Genomic DNA, 26,118 nt, shown 5'->3' on the forward strand with positions numbered 1-26,118 from the left:
AACCAGCGCCCATATGGGATGCTGACACTGCATGCAGTGGCTTTACCTACTACATCACAGCACTGGCCCCTAGAATAAATCTTTAAAAAATTTACAATACAATAAAGGGGATAAATGCATAAAGACACAATAGAGTAAAAAGGATTAATGTCTATCTGACAAAGGGGGAAAACTGTAATTAATTTGAATTTTGATAGAATATTCATTTTGTACCATGTACCTAAAATATAGGACAAACATTTCCAATTTGAAAGTTTGCACAAAAAGTGAAAAAAAAAAAAATGGGAAACAAGTGCTTAGCCTAGCAGATAAGATGCCAGCGTCTCACATCTCAGTGCGTGGGTTCAATCCTCAGCTCTGGTTCTTGACTCCAGCTTTCCAACAACACAGTGGTGTTGGCTCAAGTAAATGGGCTCCTGCCAGCCACACCAGATAGCTGGTTATGTTCCCTGCTCCTTCCTGGCTTGGACCTCTGCCCAAGCCAGCTGCTGGGGGCATTTGAATAGATCTGCAAACGGCAGCTTTCTCTGTGGATCACAAAGTAAGAGAATAAAATGGAGGAGTGTGGAGACAGGCCTTTAGCACATAGGTTAAGCTGCTGGTTGAGACAGTACATCTTATACTGGAACACCTGTGTTTAAGTCCCAGCTTAGCTCTTGATTCCAGCTTCCTGCTAACGCAGACAGTGGAAGGCAGCAGATAAAGGCTCAAGTAGTTGAGTCCCTGCCACCTAGACTGAATTCCTGACTTCTGATTCACTCCAGTCCCAGGTGTTGTGGGTATCTGGGGTGTGAACCAGGAGATGGAAGCTCTGTCTTAAATTAAAACAACAACAACAAAAAAAAAAAAAAAAAAACTGAGTAAAAAGGTATGCCAATTATCAAGATGTTTAATGAATTTCAGTATGTTTTTATAAAGTAGCTAACTTTCAGCTTTTGAATCTAGTAAGAGTACCATATCACACCTTTTATTAGAATTCCAATGCATCATAAACTTTAATATTAAAATATCTTTTTAGAGGTGGGATTAAAGTGTCAGTAAATATTTACGCAAGCTTAAAATGAGTAAGGTCTTTCTACAGATGACATCAATGTCCCAAACCATAAGTCAAAGAAACTAAGTCTACCAGTTTAAAACTTCAGTGTGCTTCAAATTCCCTCCCCAACGACACCAGGCTTGGGAAGAGTACTTGTAACATTCACAACAAAAAAGATCTAATAAAGGAATTTTTGGAAAACATAAACAGAAAAACTGCAATGGAAATTGGAAGATAGCAAAATAATACAAATGGTTGACAAAATATAACTTCATTGGCATTCAGAAAAATATGAATATAAACAAGACTGTGCAGCCATCAGAGTGGCTGAGACTTAAGCCTGAGGATACTCTGCTAGCAAGGGGGTGGTGAAAAGCTCATCAAGCATGGTTGGTGTGAATCTACATAGGTACTAACCTTCTGGTTACGTACGTGAACATTTTGAAGATGCTACATTATTTATGAAGTCCCATCAACTCTTCCTTGAATGTTACACATCTAAGAGGACCACAGAAGATACCACAACCTCAAGACCTCTTGATCTATCACCTACCTTCTGCCTTTACTGTGAACGCTTTTTGTAAAATACTGCTTTGAAAATAAGACAGCTCAAGAAGCTTTTAGAAATCTATGGACCAACACCAATTAACCTTGTGAAGCATCTGAAGCCCTCCACCCACCAAGGGTCACACCTTATCTCACTAACCTTCTCTGGCCACTCTGATAACATCTCTCTGCTCTAGTGAGGAAGCTGTCTTCTGTCCACACAAGCTGTCTCAAGCCTGCCTCTGACCTGAGATAACACTGCTTCCTCCTAGCTAGCACCTTGCTGTCAATATTAACACTTCTTTATAGCATAGGTCAACATTTTTCTTTCTCACTATTTAACTTCGTATACTTCCTAGTGTTTCCCCACACTTCAAATCTATTCATGTACAGTCTATTTTGAATAAATATGCTAAATAAATATATACAGAATATAAATTCTTAAGTCGACTTTCATGCAAGTCTCTTCTTCCTTGACTGTATCTATTCAAGGCCCACATCACACACTTCCTACTAGGACTGAGAAAATCTAAGCCAGAGATTCAACATGCAACACAGTTAATAAAGCAATGTTAACACAGAGAAATAGAAAATTAAACAGCTTATAAAATAAGTGTTCTATAATTCTTCTTATGTGCCAACAGGAATTGACAAGCCCTAGTACAAAGACCAAGATAACATCAAACAACACTAAGAATATGATTCTTTTAGGCCTGCTGGGTAGTAAGATTTTCATGATAACAAAGCAAAAGATGAGACTGCAATGTGAAAATAAACCGGGATTTGAGCCTCTAATTCAGAAATCTTTAGCTGCCTCTAGTTTACGGTCTAGCATGGACAGTTCCTGGATCACAAGGCTTTTGCTTCCTGGTAACAATTGTTCTCTAAAATTAGCCAGCACCTGAGTCCCTGTAACTGGGGTCTCGGGCGCTCTGCGGGTTCTGGGACATACTCCAGAGAATAAACAGAATGGCCCCTTTAAACGGAATCCATGCATTGCTCAAGCTGAGAAGCACCGCTGTGCATCATCACTTCATCGCCCAATTAGCAGCATTTTTGCAAGGGGAAATTTAACACGAAAGTTAGTCAAAGCAGAGCACGGGAAAAATGATCTTAACACGCCAATGTCAGGAGTCGAGGCGGCAGGCAGGGCCAACGGGGTCCCTGGGGCAGCACCCCCTCCTCCCTGGCCAGGTGCTTCCAGCAAGGGAGAGAAAATCCGGAGTGGACACGGCAGGAGGCGCGGCACGGCCGCCGCCAGGCTTCTCCGGCCAGGGGCGAGGGGACAGCACCTGTCACCCACGGGCGCCCGGATGTGGCCGCGAGGCCTGGCAGCGGAGGACGCCCCGCGGGGTCGGGCGGGCAGCAGCGGCCGAGGACGGCAGGCGCGGAGAGCTCGGAGCGAGTCCTCGGGAGCCAGCGCCGAGGGGCTCGTCCGCGGCCCGCCCGCCCCCGCCGGCCTCCACGCTCCGACCGCCTCGCGTCGGGCCGCCTGCCCTCCCCTCGCCCGCGCCGGGAAGGCGACCTCACCTGCTCGGCAGGCGGGGGCTCCCGGGTACGGGGGGCCGCGAGCGGGCAGCATCGCTGCCACCTCAGCAGTCCACGACGCAGCCCCGCTTCGCCCGGGCTTCCGCTCCTTTCCGGGCGCTGCACGCCCGCCCGGTCCGCGCGGTGGCGTTGCGTCACACAGCCCGCGCCCGGAGCGCGCACGCTGTCGGCGGGACGGCGCACGCCGAAGGGCGGGCCGCGCGCCGGGGGGCGGGGCCGGGGGGATGATTGGCATCGGAACCGGGGCCTGTTTCGCCCTCAGCGGGTTGCAGATCCACGGGGAATGCAAGACGTGCAAGTGGTGTCACGGAAGTTCCCCGCACTGTGGGGCTAGCCGCTCTGATTGTCAGCGAACCCCAGAGTGCTAGTGACACCGCAGTTTGTCTTTCCTTACTGCTCCTGAGGATTTTGGAAAATAAAAAAACCCAGGGAAAACTAGGCATTGTTGCTGACTCCTGACAGTTTGACAACTTTGCCAGTAAGTATTCCTCGTTTACATATAGGGAAATGCAAGATCCAACTCCTTAAATGACCATCTTGGGGGTTACATCCCTGCCCCCAAATTTCGTGTATTAGAGTCCATTCTGGGGGAGATAACACTGCTCATCCTCCCTTACCAAGACCAAGACCAGAAATGGCTTTTTTGTTTTTTGTTTTTAATTTTTTATTTATTTTTGACAGGCAGAGTAGACAGTGAGAGAGAGAGACAGAGAGAAAGGTCTTCCTTTTGCCATTGGTTCACCCTCCAATGGCCGCCGCGGCTGGCGCGCTGCCGCTGGCGCACCGCGCTGATCCGAAGCCAGGAGCCAAGTGCTTCTCCTGGTCTCCCATGGGGTGCAGGGCCCAAGGACTTGGGCCATCCTCCACTGCACTTCCCTAGCCACAGCAGAGAGCTGGCCTGGAAGAGGGGCAACCGGGAAAAAATCCGGCACCCTGACTGGGACTAGAACCCGGTTGTGCTGGCACCGCAAGGTGGAGGATTAGCCTAGTGAGCTGCGGCGCCGGCCGCTTTTTTGTTTTTTTAAGATTTACGTATTTAGTTGAAAGGCAGAGTTAACAGAGAGGCAGAGGCAGAGAGAGAGAGAGAGAGGTCTTCCATCCACTGGTTCACTCCCCAGATGGCCGTAATGGCAGGAGCTGAGCCGATCCAAAGTCAGGAACCAGGATTTTCTTCCTGGTCTCCCACGCAGGAGCAGGAACCCAAGGACTTGGGCCATCTTCTACTTACTGCTTTCCCAGGCCATAGCAGAGAGCTGGATCAGAAGTGGGGCACCCGGGACTTAAACCAGCACCCATATGGGATGCTGGCACTGCAGGCGGCGGCTTTACCCACTACACCACAGCTCCAGCCCCCTGTAATGGGTCTGAGAAGAAATAGGGTGACGAGCACAGTTCCTGAGGTTGATCTCACGAACTGTTCTCAGCTCAATAGCTAACCCCCCGACCCCAGGTCAATGGTAACCTGCTTTGATTCACAGAGCTTTGCATTTGAGTGCTGAGACGTTGGGGATTACGGCTTGCATCCTTCTTCCCCTCTGTGCACAGGTGAGTATACTGGGCCCCAGAGGCAGGAAGTGGCCAACCAGCCCTGCCACCTTTTAAAAATTTATTTGAAAAGCAGAGCAATAGAGAGAAGGAGAGACACAGAAAGAGAGAGACCTTCCATCCACTGGCTCACTCCCCAAATAACTGTAAGAGCCAGATGTTAACCAGGTCAGTGCTAGGAACTAGAACTCCATTGTGTTCTCCTAGGAGGGAGGCAGGGGCCCAAGTACTTGGAGCCTCTTCCACTGCCTTCCCAGGTGCATTAACAGGAAGCTTGATCAGAAGAGAAGCAGCCAGGACTTGAACCCACACTCTGATATGGGAAATCAGATGTCACTGTCACAAGTGGTGGCTCTACCTGCAGCGCGCCAACACCGGGCCCCAGCACTGCCGCTTTAAAACAGGCTTTTTTAACAAGAGTCCTTGAAACATCTACTCTATTCTGTTTATCAAGGTAAAACTCGGTTGGACAGAACAGGCCGTTCTATCGTTATAGGGCAGAATCCTTAGTCTAGCACACGTTTGTGTCCCCTCTTCCTCCTGGTCGTGTCTGTGGATTCAGCTACTTTTCATGCAGGGGTTTTCGACATAGATACTGACTTTTTAATATTGCTTGACATTTGAATCATGAACTCTCAAAAGCTTAAAGCCAAAGGATCTGTAGAAACTGGTCCCATTCACTTCCTTTCATATAGTTATGGAACCTGGAACTCAAAGAGGCTAAGTGACTTGCTCAACACCTGTTGGAGGCAAAAGGGTAATTCCTGCCTCACTGCTCCTTTCTGGCAATCTATTGTAATAAAGAAATTACCAGTTTGGATGATGTACACAATCAAAAACCCTGTGACATGTACCCAAGGCCAGCACTGAGAAGCTGAAGTAGTTGGCCACCAACATACTCTGATTTTATATCTATCTTTCAAAATTGGTAGCAACTGAGGTACTGCTCTGAGTTATGGTAGTCTCTCTTAAGGAAGCCCCTGCTAAAATGCCAGACTAGTATGCACTATTACACTATCTGCACTTCCTGGTCATTCGTATGCAATCACTTTCTTTTTTTTAATTTTTATTTATTTGACAGGTAGAATCATAGACAGAGAGAGAGACAGAGAGAAAGGTCTTCCTTCCGTTGGTTCACTCCCCAAATGGCTGCCACGGCCAGCGCTGCACTGATCCGAAGCCAGGAGCCAGGTGCTTCCTCCTGGTCTCCCATGCGGGTGCAGGGGCCCAAGCACTTGGGCCATCCTCCACTGCACTCCCGGGCCACAGCAGAGAGCTGGCCTGGAAGAGGGGCAACCGGGACAGAATCCGGCGCCCCGACCGGGACTAGAACCCAGTGCCCATATGGACTGCAGGTGGTAGATTAACCAAGCGAGCCACGGCACTGGCCTGAAATCTCTTCTAATAAGAGCTAGGAAATATTAACGTAAGAATGCATAAATGCAGTAATGCTCTCCTGGGGCTGCTATAACAAAACACCTTAACTGGGTGAGTTAAAGCAAGAGAAATCTGTTATCTCCCAGTGCAGGCGAGAAGCCTGGCTTCAAGGTGCTAGCAGGGTCGTACTCTCTCTCTCTCTCTCTCTCTCTGAAGACACTGGAGAGGATCGTCCTTTGCCTCTTCCTGGATTCTGATGGTTGCTGGCAATCCTTGGTCTTTCTCAATTCACAGATGCCTCTCTTCAGTCTCTGCCTCTGGTGGCTATGGCATTGCTTCTGTGTGTGTCTCTGGGCCCAAATGTCCCCATTAAGTCACCAGTCATAGTAGATTTAGGGCCCACCCCTATCTAGTGTGATTTCATCTTACCTTGGTTATATATTCAAAGACCATATTTCACAGGTTCCAAGTGGACATGAATTTTTGGGAAACACAATTCAACACAGTATATGAAAGGATCATCCTAGTCTAGGTCATCAAGGAGAGCTTCTTGGAGGAGGTGATGTTTGAAATCATACCTCTGGGATGAATGGGAATTTGCTAGAAGAATGAAGTCTGCACATCTCTGAAAGAGTAGACAATGGAAATGGTATAAAGGTCCAGAGGTGTTTATTCTCACTTATTAAGAAAAGAAATGAGGGGCTGGCGCTGTGGCGTAGCAGGTAAAGCTGCCGCCTGCAGTGCCGGCATCCCATATAGGTGCTAGTTTGAGTCCTGGCTGCTCTACTTTTGATCCAGTTCTCTGCTATGGCCTGGAAAAGCAGTGAAAGATGACCCAAGTCCTTGGGTGCCTGCACCCACCTGGGAGACCTGGAAGAAGCTCCTGGCTCCTGGCTTCAGATTGGCACAGCTCCAGCTGTTGCAGCCATTTGGGGAGTGAACCAGCAGATGGAAGACCTCAGTATTTGCCTCTGCCTCTGCCTCTCTGTAACTCTGCCTTTCAAATAATTAAATAAATCTTTAAAAAAGAAAGAGACAGAATGAAAAAAGGAGCTATCAAGAGGTAAAACTTACTGAGCACCTACTTCTAGGAGGCAGTTACAAAAGCATTAGAAAACATTTCTAACAGGAGCAGGCATTGTGGCATAGTGAGTAAAGCTACTGTCTGTAGTACCAGCATCACATATGGGTACTGGTTCGATTCCTGGCTGGTCCTCTTGCAATCTAGCTCCCTGATAATGACTTGGGGAAAGCAGCAGAAGATGGCCCAAGTACTTTGGCCCCTGCTACCCATATGGAAGACCCAGGTGGAACTCCTGGCTCCTGGCTTCAGCCTGGCAGAGCCCTAGCCATCGCAGCCATCTGGGGAGTGAAACAGCAGATCAGAAATCTTTCTCTCTCTCTCTCTCTCTTTCTAACTCTGACTTTCAAATGAATAAATAAATCTTTTAAAAAATAAAACAAATTGATAATGAAATTAAAATACATAAAAAACGTGCAGGATGCATCTGAAGCAGAAGTTGGCAACAAATTTATAGCTTTAAAAGTTTATTTTAGTAAAGAAAAGATCAGGTGTCTAAGTTTTCACCTTATGGCATTACAATAAGCAAAATAAGCCCAAAGTGAATAGGAGGAACATGCCATGGTATGGATATGTTTTGTCTTCCTGAGGTTCAAGTTCTGGAGGTGTGGAACCTCTAAGAGGTGGGGCCTATGAAATGTAATTACGTCCTGGGCAGAGCTCCCTTGGAAGGGATTAACGCTGGTCTCGCAGAGGGGGTTAATTCTCATCAGAGCAGGCTGTGATAAAGTGAAGCTGCTAACCATGCTTTCCCCACTCTACCTGGCCAGTTCCCTTCCCATTTCTCTGTCACGTGGGGAAGCAGCCAGATGGCTCTTTCCAGGACACGAGGACAATGGTGTTTGGATCTTCCAGCCCCAGAACTGTGAGCCAAATAAAGTGCTTTGTTTAGACCTCACCCAGCGCCAGGTACTTTATTATGGCAACACAAGACAGTCCTACACAAAAGGAAGTCATAGAAAATGTTACGTACCTACTGTCTCCCATGGACACAGAAGCAAAAACTCTAACAAAATATTGCCACATGGAATCCAGCATTATCTGAAAAGAGCAAGGGACATGGTCAAGTGGAACTTTTTTTGATGAATGCAAAGTTAGTTCAGTATTTGAAAATCAGTATCACTTACTATCTAAACAGAATAGAGAAAATTCACATGATTCATATAATCCCAGTCAATGTAGGAAAAGCATTTGACAAAACTCAATATCTTTTCATGATTTAAAAACAAAAAGTTTCGTCAGTTGTAAATAAAAGGGTCTTCCTCAGTTTGATAGGGCAGGTACAAAAGAACTGCAGGTAACATGGTTGTGAGATCAAAATATCTCGCTACATGTCTGGGGTTTAAAAGTGTTAAATGAAATAAGGATGTGATGTCCATGAGGCAACAGTCCTGCCGATAAGAAACCAACACTAAACATGATGGAATCAAAAGTTTCCTGGATCTATCATGCCATCTTTAAACCATGGAGCTAATGCCGGCTACTGTGTACCCTTCTTCTTAGGAAGTCAGACATACGGGAGAAGAGCCTTTCCTTATTTTGTTGAAATCCAGGTTTCTTTTAGATTGTGTTTGCAGGAACCTTCATGAGTGGATTGAAGCAGATGAACAATCAGCAGTGCTTAAAACCAAACACGGTTTCTTTTTAATGATCTTTCTGGAAAACCCTCCGATGGGACGACTGTTTGGGATTCTGCTGGATTAGCTCGCGGGGAGCTTATTGGTTAAAACAGTGCCTCTTTGTGGGTGTTGGAGGGAGGTAACTGAGGTGCAAGCTGCCATGAAATCAAAGGAATCACGCAGCCCTGGAAATCATGATTCCTACTGCCCTGCTCAGCCCCGTCTGCTCCAATGCATTCATGCACAGACTAGTTTTGAGTGGCTTGGCTCGTCATCCTATGTATTTGCACGGCATTTGTCTTTAAGCAGAGCACAGCATTTAACAGAAATGACCTCATTTACGAGTCTAGCATTTCTAAGACAGGGACTGGGCCAGGAGAATTCTTATTTTATGGTGTTCTGTTGTGGAAAGAAATTCCTTGAGAGCCAGAGAGAGAGAAAGGACTTATTCAAAACAGCATCACCATTCAGTTTCCCTCAACCTTTACTTGTCAAGACAGAGTGCCCAAGCTGTGCCTTCCAGGAGTTGTGTGGAATGTGGAGCCTTAAGCACATACATGTTCTCAGGGGAGGGGTCCTGGTAAAAGGCCAGTTTGGCCCGGCTTCCTCTCCCTGGCTGCACCTGCTCACTTGCCCTTCTATGGTGAGCTGATGCACTGCCATGCTCCTGGACTCCCCAGCCTCCGGAACAATGAGGAACAGACTCAGGTTCTTTGTAAGTTCTGTAGTCAGTGGAATTATTATAGCAGCAGCGATCAGCCCAGGACAGTAACAGCAACTCAGGTTTCTGAAGGAAGACAACTATCTCATGCTCAGTCCCTTTGGACGAGGAGTTTTGACACTGGCCTGGTTAAGCAGAATCACGTCACCTCCTGATCGCCACGCTTGGCGCTGGAGTTTCATTGTTCCCATCAGATTCAAGCCACGTTCTTTAACATCAGCTCTGTCAGCAGTCTGGAGGCTGTTTGGCTTTTCCTGGAGTTTTTGTTTCGTTTCTACAACAATTCAGATTCTGGCAGGAAGCAGCAGGTTGTTCACTGGACCCCTTGAACCTCAACCGTGTTCCTTCTTTCTTTGCCCCAGGTACCATACCTTTTTTCTTATTACATCTTTCTTTTTTTTAATATTTTATTTATTTATTTGAGAGGTAGAGTTACAAACAGAGAGAGGGAGAGACAGAGAGAAAGGTCTTCCATCCACTGGTACATTCTCCAAATGACTGCAACAGCTGGAGCTGTTCCAATCCCAAGCCATGAGGAACTTCTTCCAGATTCCCCATGTGGGTGGAGGGGCCCAAGCACTTGGGCCATCTTCTACTGCCTTCCCAGGCCATAGCAGAGAGCTGGATCAGAAGAGGAGCAGCTAGGACATGAACTGGTGCTCATATGGGATGCCAGTGCTGCAGATGGAGGCTTGGCCCTCTACACCACAGCGCCCCCCAGCCCCTTCCCAAAAGGGCATGGCTACCCAGGACTGGCCACATACTGGGTAGGCCAAGTGCAAAACAGTCCTGTATCCCTGCCTTGTGATCAGAGATGTAGAAGGCTCTGTGTTTTATATATATATATTTATATATATATATATATACACACACATATATGTACACAAACATATATACACATACACACACACACACATATATATATATTAATACACACACATACACAACTACTAAGAATGTCAGGGAGGGCATTGGTGAAGCAGTTAGGAAGCTACTTGAGATGCCTGCAGTCAATATTGGAGTGCTTGGGTTCTAGTCTCGGCTCCGCTCCCAATTCCAGCTTCCTATTAATGTGCACCCTGGGAAGCAGGTGATGGCTCAAGTACCTGGGTCTTTGCCACCCATATGGGAGACCCAGACTGAGTTCCTGGTTCCTGGTTCTGGCCTGGCCCAGCTCTGACTATTGTGAGAATTTGGAAAGTGAACCAGCAACTGGGAAATTTCTCTCTCTTTCTCTCTCTCTGTCTCTCTCTCTCTCTCTCCATTTCAAATAAAATAACTAAGTAAATAGCAATTTTTAAAAATTATCAAGAATTTCAAGAGGGTGCCAGCAGAGCACCAAGTGTGAGTTTTCTCCATGCCAGGCTGCCTGTGCCTGACGGCCCGTGTCCTGCGCCCTGGCGCAGTTCTGCGGTTCCAGCAGGAGCGCACGGCCTGAGGGCCTCGCTGCCTGGAAGTCTCTGCTGTTGGCTGAGGCTGTGGTTGGCCTGAGCTGCTCTGCAGAAGTGACTGGTGGGGCAGGAAGTGTGCACTCTGAGGGCAGAGCTGAGCCTTGGTACTTCACCGACTGACAGAAGAGTCTCGTAGAAACCCCCGTCTTACAGACTGCCAGTTTGCTGTCACGAGGGTTTATGCTTTTTGATAATATAGACTTTTAATTTCTCATTCATGGGAGTTAAAACGGGCAATCTGGATGTGGAGAGGAAGGAAGAGGGGAGATTTGAAGAACAAAACACAGTTAAAGGATGGGATGAGTTCTAGTGTTCCACAGCCCAGTGAGGTGACTACAGTTCACAATAGCTTACTATATATTTTATTAATAATTAGAAGAGAGGAGCTCAAAGGCCCCAAGCATAAAGTAGTGATAAGAAGTGAGATATGTTAATTACCATGACTTGATCAGTACACCTTGTATACATATATTGAAATACCACACCCGACCCCAGAAATATGTATAACCATTACAAGGCAATAAAAAAAAAAAAAAGTTTAAGGAGTTAGAAGTGCTGACTCTCTTGGTTTGATTATTACTGTATGACTGTATTAAATTGTCACTACCCCGGGGCCGGCACTGTGGCACAGTGGGTTAAAGCCCTGGCCTGAAGCGCCGGCTTCCAATATGGGCACCTGCTATTCCTCTTCTGATCCAGCTCTCTGCTGTGGCCTGGGAAAGCAGTAGAAGATGGCCCAAGTCCTTGGGCCCCTGCACCCACATGGAGACCTGGAGTAAGCTCCTGGCTCCTGGCTTCGGATTGGTGCAGCTCCAGCCATTGCGGCAAGTTGGGGAGTGAACCAGAGGATGGAAGACCTCTCTCTCTGTCTCTACCTCTCTGTAATTGTCTTGCAAATACATAAAATAAATCTTTAAAAAAAGTTATCTTTACCCCGAAAATACATACACTTAAAATTTTTTTAAATAAATAAAAATTACAAAGATAAAGTTTTACTTACTGAATTATTATCTGGATTTAGTCTTAAACATCTTAGAACATATGCATCTAACCCTGCAGATATCTGTGGCAAAAACAGAGAGAAAAAGCCTCCGGGGGGCCAGTGCTGTGGCGCAGCGGGTTAATGCCCTGGCTTGAAGTGCAGGCATCCCTTATGGGCGCAGGTTCTAGTCCCGGCTGCTCCACTTCCCATCCAGCTCTCTGCTATGGCCTAGGAAAGCAGTAGAAGATGGCTCAAGTCCTTGGGCCCCTGCACCCACATGGGAGACCTGGAGAAAGCTCCTGGCTCCTGGTTTCGGATCGGCGCAGCTCTGGCTGTTGTGGCCATCTGGCAAGTGAGCCAGCGGATGGAAGACCTCTCTCTCTGTCTCTACCTCTCTCTGTGACTCTGTTTTTCAAATAAATAAAATAAATCTTTTTAAAAAAGAAGAAGCAGCAGCCTCCAGGCAGAGGTGGCGAGAGTGGGGAACGAGGACAGGAGAACCTGGGATGGGGGTGGGGAGGAGTCACATGGCGCCGCAGTCAAGCTGCTGCCTGGGAGGCCTGGGAGTTACAGAGTTCAAGTCCTGGCTGCACTCTCATTCCAGGTTCCTGCTAATGCACACTTCGGGGCAGCGGAGGTTGGTTCCAGTACTTGGGTCCCTGCCACTCACATGGGAGACCTGGATTGAATTCCCAGCTCCTGGCTTCAGTCTGGTGCAGCCCTGGCTGTTGCAGGCATTTCAGAAGTGAACCAGGGGATGGGAAAATCTCAGTCTATCTCTGTGCCTTTCAAATACATAAATTTTAAAGAAATACTAATAATCATTGAAGGAAAAAATTAAGAAATGTTAAGAATATTTGCACTATTGTGCCACCAATCACCACATTTTTCACCTTACAGAAATTTTTGTCTGCTTCTGCTAAACGATTTCTCTCTTTCCCTCTCCCCTGTCAACCCCCATTCTGCTTCTGTCTCTATGAATTAGATTTCTCCTGGAGTCCCATATCACTGGAATCACATTGTATTTGCTTTTTTGTGAGTAGCTTAGTTCATGCTTAGTATAATGTCCTCAAGTTTCATCTGTGTTGAAGTACTTATTAGAATATGTCTCCTTTCTAAGACTGAATAATATTCCATTGTATGGGTATGGTACATTTTATTACCTCATTCCTCTGTTGATGGACATTAGGGCTGCTTCCACCTTTGGGATATTGTGAATAATGCTGCTATAAACATGGGTGTGCAAATATCTGTTTAAGATCCTGTTTTCAATTCTTCTGCGTATATATTCAGAAGCAGAATTGCTGAGTATATTTTTAAAAATTATTTGGGAGGAAGGAAGGAAGGTAGGGAGAGAGGGAGAGAGGGAGAGAGGGAGAGAGGGAGGGGGAGAGAGAGAGAGAGAGAGAACTCCCATCCATTGATTTGCCCCCGAATGCCTGCAACAGCCAGTCATCCAGTCAGCTAAAGCCAGCAGCTGGGAATTTATTTCAGGTCTCTCCTGTGGGTGACAGGAACCAATCCACTTGAGATACCACAGATTCCTCCCAGAGCCTGCGTTAGCAGGAAGCTGGAATTAGGGGCTCGAGCTGGGAGTTGAACACAGCCACTCTGATGACGTGGTTGTCCCAATCTTAACTTCTAACTCAAATGCTTGCCTCTGCTGAGTGTCCTAAACCATGTTGTGCTGCTGTAACTGTGTACCACAGAGTTGGATAATTTATAATAAACAGAAATTTGTTGGATCAGAGTTCTGGAGGCTAGGAAGTCCAAGGCCAAGAGGCTAGCATAGGCTGAGGCTGGTTTTTTTCATGTACTCCCAAGGAAAATGGCAGGAAGGGGAAGAAGGGGGAGGAAGGGACGTGGAGGGAGAAGGAGGAGAGGGACACTTTCCCTTTTAAAATGAAACCACTCTGGCAACAACAGCATTAATCCATATCCTGTGCTCTCATGGCCTACTCACCTCTCATTAGGCCTCATCTCCCATGACTATTGCATGAGATTACATTTCCAGCATGTGCTTTTGTTGACGGGGTAGTGGGGGAGACTCATTCAAACCATTGTCATATGGGGGAAAAGGGCAGGAAGGTTAGGTAGGAATAGGTGAGATGGAAGAGTTTTCTCACCCTTTCTTTCTCTAGTGCTGCACTATAACTCCACCCCTTACATGTCAATCCAGCACGCCCACCTTCCTATGGTGCACCTGCTTCCCCTACACTAAGAAGGAAAGGACATCATAATGGACATGTGGCAGTTAAACTCTACATGGAGGCACCATGAAAGTCCCAGAAAGCCTCACACACACTAAACTCCACCCAAACTCCACCCTGTTTGTATATTCAATTAAGGCACCACCCCCTACTCCATAAAGAGGACTGTTACGCGTGAGAATAGCCTGTTTTGCCTTTTGGCTCTTGGCCCTTGTTAGTCCTTCTTTGGCCTCCTCCCATGCTCTTTTCTCATAGGCAACTCTCTGGCTCACTTGGCTCACATGGCCTCTTGCCATGTGAGGTTGCCCACACTCATACATGAATGTATATTCGCTGTATCACTTTTCAAAAAATCCTGCTCTCACATGTGCAGCTTACCTATGCCTCGGCTTTGAATTCTTATCTGTTTAGGAAAGAACTTGCACTGAAAGTTGAAATACACATTCCCATAATAATTGCACTGGATCATATGCTACTCCTAGTTTCATTTTTTTTTAATTTTTTTTAGGAATTGCCATACTCTCTTCCATAGCAGCTACGTTGTTTTACATTTTCTCGAAAATTGCACAACAGGTTTCTCTACGTCCTTAGCCACACTTGTTGTTTTCAGTTTTGTTTTTGTGTGTGTGTAGTAGCCAACTTGGCAGGTGTCAGGTTGGTTATGTCTTCTTACGGGTTTGAACACTCCTCTTCTGAGATCAGAGGGAAGGCTGAGTGAAGAAGCAAGGCTTTTTGAAGTGAATAAGAAGGATGCAGGGGTACCCCAAAGCTAATGTCCATCTTGTCCACTATTTTGGTGGAAGGCCATTGAGCCAGAGGAGATGGTATGGAGCAGGTGCAAGCTGGAGGAGCCTGGCAGAGGTTTCAACAGGAACCAGCAATTACAGGTAGGAGAGTCCACCACTCATGCTTATGAAGATACCTGAGCAGTCGTGAGGATCAGTCTGAGGCTGGGAAGCTTGAACACATAATGGACTAATTCTAGCTTCGTGGCTGCCTCCAGCAGTCCTTGGGCTCCTGCCCCCATGTGGGAGACCTGGAAGAAGCTCCTGGCTCCTGGCTTCGGATCAGCTCAGTTCTGGCCTTTGGGGCCATCTGGGGAGTGAACCAGATGGAAGAACTCTCTCTCTGGCTCTACCTCTCTCTGTAACTCTGTTTTTCAAATAAATAAAATAATTTTTTAAAAAAAGAACTAACCAGAGGCATTGGCATTGTGGTATAGTGGGTTAAGCTTCTGCCTATGATTCCTGCATCTCATATTGGCGCCAGTTCAAGACCTGGCAGCTCTACTTCCAATCTAGCTCCCTGATAATGCACCTGAGAAAGCAGTAGAAGATGGCTCAAGTGCTTGGGCTCCTGTACCCACATGGGAGACCTGGAAGAAGCTCCTGGCTCCTGGAATCAGCCTAGCCTAGCCCTGGCCATTGGGACCATTTGGGGAGTGAGCCAGCAGATGCAAGATCTCTTTCTGTCTCTGTCTCTATCTCTTGTCCTCTCTCTGTAACTCTGCCTTTTAAATAAATAAAAAATAAAACGTTAAAAAAAAAAGCACTAAACAGGGTCCCAAGAAAAATACTTTAATCCCTTCCATGAACAGTGCCCTCAGTGACCCAAGGACCACCCACTGGGCCCCACCTCTTAAAAGGTTCCACAGCATCTCCCAGGGCACACCCAGGGACCAAACTTCCAATATGTGCAACTGAGGGACAAACCACATCCAAACCACAGAAGCTGGCAACAGAGGAAAACAAGACAGAGGCTCCTCAGAGCAGGAATGCTCAGCTGTGGCACTTGGGTCAGCAGCAGAAGCCTCACCTGAAAACTTGCTAGAAATGCAAATTCTGCACCCCATTGCAGACCCACAGTATCCAAAACTCTAGGGCCTGCCCCAGCTATATGTGATTTACCAATGCTTCTTGTTGATTCTGACATACAACGGTGCAGAGTAAAGAACTAGCAGAGAGCTGGACAGGGTATAGTGGAGGAGAGAAGGATTCGGAACTGGAGTGTCTTTGATATGAGAGCTGGATAGGAGGAAACAAGATTCAAAAACTTGACGTGAGCAGCAAGTTCTGGATTCAGAGACACAAGCCTAGATCAGGAGACTGGCTGGAGGAAGGGCAGAATGGACTATTTTATTTGCTGGATTTGGAAGGATGAGTAGAATTCATCAGACACAAAGTTCTATTGGCAATGGTAATGAACTTCCATGTACTGGGCCATTTAGAAGTTATAAGACCTTGGGCAAGTTATTACCTTCTTAAGCTCTCTAGAGATAACATTAACCAGCTGTTTGGATTTCTTTCTTTTTTTAAAAAAAATTTATTTTATTTATTTGAAAGACAGAGTTACAGAGAGAGGTAGAGACAGAGAGAGAGGTCTTCCATCTGCTGGTTCACTCCCCAGATAGCTGCAATGGCTGGAGCTGCGCCGATCCGAAGCCAGGAGCCAGGAGTTTCTTCCAGGTCTCCCACGTGGGTGCAGGGGCCCAAGGACTTGGGCCATCTTCTTCTGCTTTCCCAGGCCATAGCAGAGAGCTGGATGGGAAGTAGAGCAGCCGGGACTAGAACCAGTACCCTAGAACCGGCGCCCATATGGGATGCCAGCGCTTCAGGCCAGGGCTTTAACCCACTGCGCCATAGCGCCTGCCCCTAGTTATTTGGATTTCTATGACCATTAAGTTAAATAATCCCAGTGAAATGCCCAATACCAAAACCTGGCATGTGATAGGAGGTGATAAAAGTCGGTCATTCGTTTTTATTAATGAGCACCTCCTGGATGGGCAGTGGTGGTGGGTGGGGATAGTCAAAGGAGAAGAACTGACTTCCATAAATGCCTTTCCTAATCAGGCCCTACCCCATGCATACTTGTTGGACAGCTAATGTTCATTGCTAATGAGTCTCTCTTTCACTTTTGACATTTACTTAGAGATTGTTTGGTCTTCTAAGTATTCTTTATATGTACACCATCATAAAAGTCTCATAGCTGCTCTTCTGAAGATTCACACGGGTAAGCTGAGGCCCAGGGTATGTAGCTCGTCCTATTAGAGAGAGGCATAGAAACAATGAGTGATGTGCATCTGCTTTCATGGTTAACCTCAGTTGGGGTGACAGGTATGGACAGGCGTTGCTGTGCCTCGAGGCCATGCTTAGTCCCATGAAAGTTCTCCAAATAGACAGAGGGTGTCAGTTCGGGCTCAGATGTGACCCCACCCAGGCGTGACCTAGTGTACAGCTGGCTGCCTGCGCCCCTGCCCTCCTGGCCTGCTGGGCGGTTGTCTGTGGTGTTTCTAAGCACTACTCGTGGCTCTGCTTCCTCTGCAATGAGTCTGAGCCATGGCTGCCCTGCATTCTGATGTGGGGAAAGAACTCTGTTTCTTCCTGCTTGTCCCTTAATGTACTTATAACTGAAAAGGTAGTGGAAGAAGGGTAAGTTGAATATTTACCATGCCTTAATGGAAAAACTTGCTTCATGTTTTAGTTCATCACCTACCACCTGTATAGATCATTTGACATTTTTGTGATCGCAACATTCTTCAGACCACAAGAGCAGTGAGTTTATTATGGTGCCCCAGGATTACTTGGTGCTTGGTACAATATCTGATACACTGTATAGGTTGATAAATGAGTGAACTCTATTCTATAATATGCTGTTTTCATTAAGCATATTAGGGATATTTCTATAGTACAAATAACTGTACTCATGATTTTAAATTTTTTTTTTTTTTTTTTTGGACAGGCAGAGTTAGACATGAGAGAGAGAGAGAGAGAGACAGAGAGAAAGGTCTTCCTTCTGTTGGTTCACCCCCAAATGGCTGCTACGGCCGGCGCGCTGCACCGATCCAAAGCCAGGAGCCAGCTGCTTCCTCCTGGTCTCCCATGCAGGTGCAGGGCCCAAGCACTTGGGCCATCCTCCACTGCCTTCCTGGGCCACAGCAGAGAGCTGGACTGGAAGAGGAGCAACCGGGACAGAACCGGCGCCCCAACCGGGACTAGAACCCGGAGTGCTGGCGCTGCAGGCAGAGGATTAACCTAGTGAGCCAAGGCGCCAGCCTTTTCATAATGGCACAGAATTATAATTTATTAGACATTTTCCTTACATTGGACTTTTGACTCTTTGTTTCTTCTTCTTTGCATTTACTGTTATAGATAATAATATAGATAAACATTTTCATGTGTATTTCATTTAGCTCTTTGGGAATTCCTTAGGATAAATTCCCAAGACTGGAATCACTGGGTTGAGGAGGTGTGGACACCTTTATGATTCTATGTGCACTTCTCCAGGAGCTGGTCCTGGTAGAGCCCATGGGATGTGTGCCTGCTCTACAGCTGTCTCTAGAGTATGTCCACACCACCCAGGAGGGCACGGCACCTCCAAAAGCCCTGACCTGAAGATCCTGGAAGCATTCACTGGAGGCCAGGAGCACTAGTGACAGCCTCAAAAGGTGGGATGGAGCAAATATTTTGGTTTTTGAGTAATCAAATGAGTAGTAACAGAAATACTGCCTTTTCCCCCAGTCTTGAAGCAAATTCAGAAATACAGCTTGGAAGGCATGGTCTTTGAGAGGTGGCACAGCTCCAGGCAGTTCTTGCTTTGTTGTTGAATGTGACTGTGATCTCAAAGCCTAGGGGAAATATCTACAATTAGCTTTTATTGCTTCTCAAACGTACTGTCACAGACTTTGTGGTTTCTAACAGTGCAAGTTTATTATCCCACCACTCTGTAGACAAGGGTCTATAGTGGTCTCACCTGGCTAAACCAAGGTACCAAAGGGCTGCCCTCTTTTCTGGAGATTCTGGGGAAATTTATTTCCTTGCCATTTCCAGCTTCCAGAGGCCATCCAACAGACTTTAGTCCATGCTTGGTCCCCTCTGTCCATCTTTAAAGGCAGCAAAGTTAAATCTCTCTCTCTCCCTCTCTCTCTCTCTCTCTCCCTAGATCATCTCTATGGGGAGATGTTCATCTCTACTGGAAATGTTCTCTGCTTCTAAGGGACTGATGTGATTATATGAGGACCACCTACCTGGGTAAGCCAAGATAATCTTATCTCAAGGTCCTTGACCTTAATTGCATCCGCATCTTTGAAGTACATTTTGCTGCATAAGGCAACATATTTACGGTTCCAGAGATTAGGACCTGGGTGTCTTTGGAAGTAACAAGGGGCTGGAGAGATTATTCTGGCTACTACAACATCTGAAAGAGAAATATATGTTTTAGTTTTTAAAATACATATTAACAGAAAACAACATTAATCATTCAATAATGAAAGATTAAACTTTGTGAGTCAAGTACAGTGCAGTCATTTCTCTTACAGTTTTACTTTCCATAGTTTCAGTTAATAGAAAATTCTAGAACTAAACAATTTATAAATTTTAAATTGTGTACCTTTCTGGGACGTGTGATGAAATCTCTCAAATCTTGCTCTGGGACATGCATCATTCTTTTGTCCAGTGTATCCATGCTGTATATGCTGCCCACTTGTTAGTCATTTAGTGGCTGCCTGGGTCATCAGATCAGCCATCGGAGTATTGTAATGTTTATTCAAGTAACCCCTATTTTATTTAATAATAGCCTCATAGTGCACGAGTGCCGATGCTTGCAGTTTCATTACAGGACATTTTTATAATTGTCTATTATCTTATTGTTGTTCATCTCATTCTGTGCCTGATTTATAAGTTAAACATTAAGATACATTTATATGTATAGGAAAACAGCACATACAGGGTTTGGTACTATCTGTAGTTTTAGGCTCCACTGATAGTCACGAGGCATATAGAGGCACTCCTATATGAGCTGGGAGAACTCTTCATCTCCTAGTTGTTACTCAGAGAAGTTAGTTTACAGGTAGACTCTCCAACACCATGGCTACCAATGTTGGGCCTGCATCCCTGGCCCACCAAGGCAGCACCTCCCATCTTGTCTAGATCCTAAACAGCTCTAAACAGCAGACTGCCCCTGTTGGAAGGTGGGACTGGGGCAGAGGTGTAGCACACCATGGGACCAGGCAAGGAGAGAGAGAACAGAAGGGAGACCCTAAAGCTGGGCCGTGCACTTGACAAGGTTGCTGAGGATGCCCATGTTCCCAAGGCTGCCCTGGCAGGCTTCCTTTTGTGAGGGCTGCAGTCCTAATCCACTCACCTTATAGCTGCTGGATGTTGCTCACTTAGATCTTGTATTTAGGAAAAGTGCCCATGGAGAGGTTTTATGATGAATCATGTGCCAACAACGTAGGGATGCATGTTTTGCTATGCAAGGCTCCAGTAGCTGAGTTCTTCTTGTTTTCTGTTGGTTACTAACATAAGAGGAAACACAAAAGAGAATAAGGAGGGGCATTTAAGTTCTCTTTGGAAAGCTTGGGAGCTGAGAGTGTGGGCCAGGGGAGGCAGCTGAGCTCAGGAGTAGGGATCTGAGGGCAACATGGGCAGCAAAAAATCTTTGGGGGGTTGCTACAATGGGTTCTGGGCCTGGGGTTGCTGCCACCACCTAAGCATCCTGGCTTTTGGCAGGTTCTGAGTGCAGGTGGATACCAGCTCCTTTCTGGGCCATATAAGAAGCTTGCGATGCATCACTAGGTGGCATTCAAGCCTGTGGCTCTCCACCACTGTGCAGTGACAGGGCTACAACATGTCCAAAGTCACCCCTGCCAGGATGACCAGCTCCTACGTCTGGGAAGGGACCTGACAGATTAGGCGCAGCCACTCTTGGCTCTGATTTGGCTTAACTCTATTGTGGGATCCACCAGGAATAATCTAGGGAAATTTTGCTCTAAATCTTTGGAACCACTCATGGGGAAAATATGGCCCCAGTGAATACCAAAAAAGGCTTTGTGTATCTTCTCCAATGGAAAGATATTTTTTTTTAAGATTTATTTATTTTTACTTGAAAGAATTACACAGAGAGAGGAAAGGCGGGGGGTGGGGGGGAGGAGAGAGATCTTCCATCTGATGGTTCATTTCCCAATTGGCTACAACAGCTGGAGCTGTGCCGATCTGAAGCCAGGAGCCAGGAGCTTCCTCCAGGTCTTGCACGTGAGTGCAAAGGCCCAAGGACTTGGGCCATCTTCTACTGCTTTCCCAGGCCACAGCAGAGAGCTGGACAGGAAGTGAAGCATCCGGGTTTCAAACTGGCGCCCATATGGGATGCCGGCGCTTCAGGCCAGGACTTTAACCCACTGTGCCACAGCGCCGGCCCCAAGAGATTTGTTTTGTAATTGTATTCTGTTTAGTTATTTCTAGGCAAAACGGAGGGACACAGACTTGGTTTTGGCCCTTATTTTCTGGACTTAACTTTTCTTACTTGTGAAACCCCTGCCTTATGGGGTTGTAGAAGAGTAAAATGTGATAATGATATAACAGGGATAGCATCAGTTTCTGGCACTAAGTAGGCCCCTTCTTTTTAAAATTATTATTTATTTATTTATCTTTCTTTCCATAAACTCAGAGACTCAGATAGACAGACATCCTCCATCTATTGGCTCACTGCCAAATGCCCACAACAGCCAGAGCTGGGCCAGGGCAAAGCCAGGAACACAGAGCCCAGTTTGGATGTCCTATTTGGGTGGCAGGCACCCAGCTGCTTGGGCCACCACCTGCTGCTTCACAAGGTACATGATAAAACAAGCTGGAATTGGAAGTGCAGCTGCCCCTGGAAACCAGGCACTCTGACGTGGGCTGTGGGTGACCCAAGTGCCCACCAGAAAGCACTTTCTATCTCACTCCTACACCAGAGGGACCAGGGCTCTGCTTATTCACCTGTGTGCCCTCCTGCTTATCACAGTGCCTGGCACATGGACATCCTTCATGCACGTTTTGAACAAATGAGCAAAGTAGCTCATGAATGGAGTTTGCACATGTTGATTTCAACCAACTCTTCTTCTCTTACCAAAATACTAAGTTGTGTGTGAGATCCAGAATATCAGATCATACAACTCTTCCCACGGTGCCTAACACTCTGAGTGGAGAACACAATGATCATCAAAGCACATTTGAGAGTAAACAAAGACTTAGCAAGCAAAAAAATGGTTCAAAATGTGTGATACAGACTGTTTATAATTAAGTTTGGAGTTCCTCAAACAGGGCTAGGTTTCTCCATGCTGAATTCAAAGTGTGAGCGTGCATCGGGATTGCTTGTTGATAGTGGGCTCTTCTTCAAATCCGGGACATTTTGATGGGAGAGAGGAGGATTAATTTTTCATCAGGCTATTGTGTCTGGAAAGCTGACTGGGGGATGCAGTAGACATCATGAAAGCATCGGGCTCCCAGGTATGGGATGGGGGTATCTGAGATAGAAAAATGAGTTCTAAAGGGGAAGTAGAGGACATTGAAGACAACATCTAGCTACTGGGCCATTTCACTGATGATTTCTTCCTCCTTCATAGAATTTAAATCGAGAAGCTGCCTTAAATGTGTTCGGGCTTGATCTCACACCCAAAAGGCAGTCTTTGTACATCTCTAACTAGAGGCACCTGAATCCAGCTTAAATACATTTAGGGACAGGAAACTCACTTCCTCAGAAGGAAGTTCACTGCTTCATCAGATAGTTTTTTTTTTTTTTAAGATTTATTTATTTATTTGAAAGTCAGCATTACACAGAGAGAGAAGGAGAGGCATAGAGAGAGAGAGGTCTTCCATCTGCTGGTTCACTCCCCAATTGGATGCAACGGCCAGAGCTGCGCCAATCGGAAGCCAGGAGCCAGGAGCTCCATCTGGATCTCCCACGCGGGTGCAGGGGCCCAAGGATTTGGGTCATCTTCTACTGTTTTCCCAGGCCATCACAGAGAGTGGGATCAGAAGTGGAGCAGCCGGGACTAGAACTGGTGCCCATGTGGGATGCTGGCACTGCAGGCAGCGGCTTTACCTGCTACATCATGGTGCCAGCCCCAACACACACAGTTCTAACTGGAATTATTAACCTCAAAATGTCTCCTGGCTTCCTCTCATTGAGGCTGGTTTTGCCATGGGACCTGTAGATTGGGTTTCGTTCCTCTTCCAGTGGAAATTGTTCAAATTTCCAAGAGTTGCTGTCACAGCTTTTAACTTTTTCTCTCCAAGCTGTGCCCATTACCTTCAAGCATTTGCCAAACGGCTGCTTGCCTCACTCAGACCACCAGCTAGTCTGAAGCGGTCTCCCAGGCGCGTCTAGAGCCGCAGTCTCCCTGCAAAGCCACAACACAGCGCTAGATGGCGATATTGCTCAGGCCCTATGTTGGTAGCTCCAAGTATTCAGGACTAAGCTGATAATCGCAAACGTCCCGTGAAGAAACTATTAATGCCAGATCATACTTCCTATCCCTGTCTTCCTCGGTGAGTACTTTCTGGATGACCAGCGCTTTCTGTCGTGTCCCCACCCTCTTCCCTGAATACATGGACCATAGTGATTCTGCTGAAGTCCTCGGAGGAGACAGCTGTGACTGCCACTAAGATGGGTTCTCATCGTGAATGCAGTGCCATTTGCCAAAGTGAAAAACTCGGGAGAGGAATCCCAGGAAAAACCAATGAGATAAATTATTGTATATATACACAGTGGGCCATTCGGTAGTCATTAAAAATCATGTTTTAGAACCACTCCGTGCTCTGTGTTTGAATTGAGATTTCCCATTGGCTGGCTCACTTCCCAAATGCCTACAACAGCCAGGGCTGGGTCAGGCCAAAGCCAGAAGCCAGGAACTCCATCCAGGTCTCCAGCGTGAGTTGTAGACACTTGAGCCATCACCTGCTGCCTCCGAGGGCGTGCATTAGCAGGAGGCTGGGTCAGCAGCTAGAACTGGACTGAAAGGCGAATACTCCCACGTGCGATGTGAGCTTCTTAATTGCTAGGCCAAATGCCAGCTCCCCTAGAATGATTCTTTTTTATTATTATTATTATTTAATTTATTTGAAATACAGAGTTTCAGAAAGGTAGAGACAGAGAGAGAGGTCTTCCATCCGCTGTTTCACCCCAACATGGGTGCCGGGACTCGAACCAGCACCCATATGCGATGCCAGTGCTTCAGGCCAGGGTGTTAACCCGCTGCGCCACAGCGCCGGGACCCCTAGAATGATTCTTAATGATGTGCAGAAATAAGTTAAACTAAGTGAGAAAGCCCATTTTTATATACAAAAGGATCCCCGAAGAGTGTGGAAAGAAGGGAATATGTGTAAGTGTCTAAGTGGTTATTTTTAGTGAGAAATATTAATCATTTTTCCCATCCTTATCTCTACTTGTCTCTGTTTTAACATATTTAGAATGAGAATGTAGTACACATTCTGCAAGAAAAAAACCTGGAATACATTTTAAGATGCCCCATATATGTTTGGGCCCTTTATATGAATTCCATTTTGGGGGTTTACTCTAAGGAAATAATTCAAGTTACAGAATATTCTATAATGCTAAGATGTAAATATGATGCTATTTATTAGCATAAAATGAGAAAAAGCCTAACAAGACAAGAATGATTGGAGAACACATCATCTAATTAAAACCAAAGGCAGACTTTTCAAATTGCATATTTAAAGTGTAATGAAGTTAAGTGAGAGAATGTAGAATAAAATTTTATTTTGATTACAACTGTTATTTTAAATAAGCAAAAAGTAATAAAAATAATTTAAAATAATCTAAAATAAAAAGGGTGACTCATTGCTTTGAGTGGTGAGACAGGCTAATTATTATCCTGACTTTTCTACATTTTTAAAATGTGATCTCCTATGATTCGTATAACTAGGGGGAAAGTACAATTATTTTAGTGTAAAAAGTACCTGCTGTCTGGGAAGGACTGGTGAGGTCAGCTTATCTCTTTCTGCTGAGCTCCCTGGGGTTGGGTGGAGGAGAACTGATAAACTTCTGCCTTTCTTACGGTCCTGGGGCCCCACGCCCGAGCACCAAGCCACCGCCTGGCAGTGGGACATGGTCCCCACTGGAAAGTCCAGCGCGGGATGCAGTCTCTCCCAGGGTAGTTGGAGCTCCTTGGAGAGGTGGGGACGGGGTCTGCATTAGCTCGTTCTTTCCCCACCTGCCCTAACCATGAAAATCCCCTGTTAGAGTCACTGTCACCCTGTGTTCCTTCCCCATGGGATTTTGTCAGCAGCACTTTCAGTAGTGCTGCGGCTGATGGATGCGAGCGCCTTACCGAATCCCTCTGTCAGGATGGTCACATCCCATCGTGGGTCTCTGCAAATCTTCCCAACCGCAGGCACAGGCACCCTGTGAGGCAGGTACAGTGATCGTCATTGTGCAGAGGAAGACGCTGAGAGTTGGTAATTAAAGAGTTTTCTGACGCTCACGTAGCTGGTTAGTGGCAGAGTCCATAGACTACCCCCTGATCTTTGCCCTGAACTGCTGTTTGGATGTAGATTGCATTCCAGCCCATGCTCTAAACTGTAACACTGCTCTCCTCTCTTGCAGCTTCTACCTCCTTATTGAAACTTTCTTACACCCTCTTCATCTTCCTCTTGCCAAGTCCCTGAGATCTGGGGCAGTTATTTTAGTGGTGTGTGTGTATACATACCTGCATGGATGTCTCTCCCACGTACAGACACACATACACACACAGTCAAAACTTGCCACCACCCTACTGAATGGTATTACATATGAAACTGAAGCTACATTGATAAAAGCCATAAAGCTCCAGGGCACAACCAAAATATACACTCTTTTTAGAAAACACCTGGAGCCAGCACTGAAGCATGGTGGGTAAATCTTCCACCTGTGATACCAGCATCCCATGTGGATGCCAGTTCCAGTCCCGGCTGCTCCACTTCCAATCCAGCTCCCTGCTTATGGCCTGGGAAACAATGGAAGATGGCCCAAGTCCTTGGGCCCCTGCATTCACATGGCAGACCCAGAATAAGCCCCTGGCTCCTGGCTTCAGATCAGCTCAGCTCCAGCCATTGTGGACATTTGGGGAGGAACCAGCAGATGGAAAACCTCTCTCTCTCTGTCTCTTTGTCTCTGTCTCTGTCTCTCTCTCTCTCTGTATAACTCTGTCTTTCAAATAAATACACAAATCTTGAAACAAAACAAAACAA

The 26,118-nt window shown here is 46.3% G+C and overlaps 1 protein-coding gene across 6 annotated transcripts in view; it reads right to left on the reverse strand.

The window, feature by feature from the left end:
• ENTPD4 (ectonucleoside triphosphate diphosphohydrolase 4) overlaps positions 1 to 3,243 on the reverse strand; it is an 84,158-nt gene extending 80,915 nt beyond the window's left edge. For 3 of the 6 annotated variants that reach the window (XM_062212988.1, XM_062212987.1, XM_062212982.1), the window contains exon 1: positions 3,113 to 3,242. The gene's annotated coding sequence lies outside the window, so the exon portion shown is untranslated. Of the gene's footprint in view, positions 1 to 3,112 lie in introns of all 6 variants that reach the window. The other 3 variants (XM_062212985.1, XM_062212984.1, XM_062212986.1) reach the window with 2 other exon arrangements.
• Positions 3,244 to 26,118: the final 22,875 nt, after the last annotated feature.

Source organism: Lepus europaeus, chromosome 16 (assembly GCF_033115175.1).
Source record: "Lepus europaeus isolate LE1 chromosome 16, mLepTim1.pri, whole genome shotgun sequence".
Taxonomy (NCBI): Eukaryota; Metazoa; Chordata; class Mammalia; order Lagomorpha; family Leporidae; genus Lepus; species Lepus europaeus.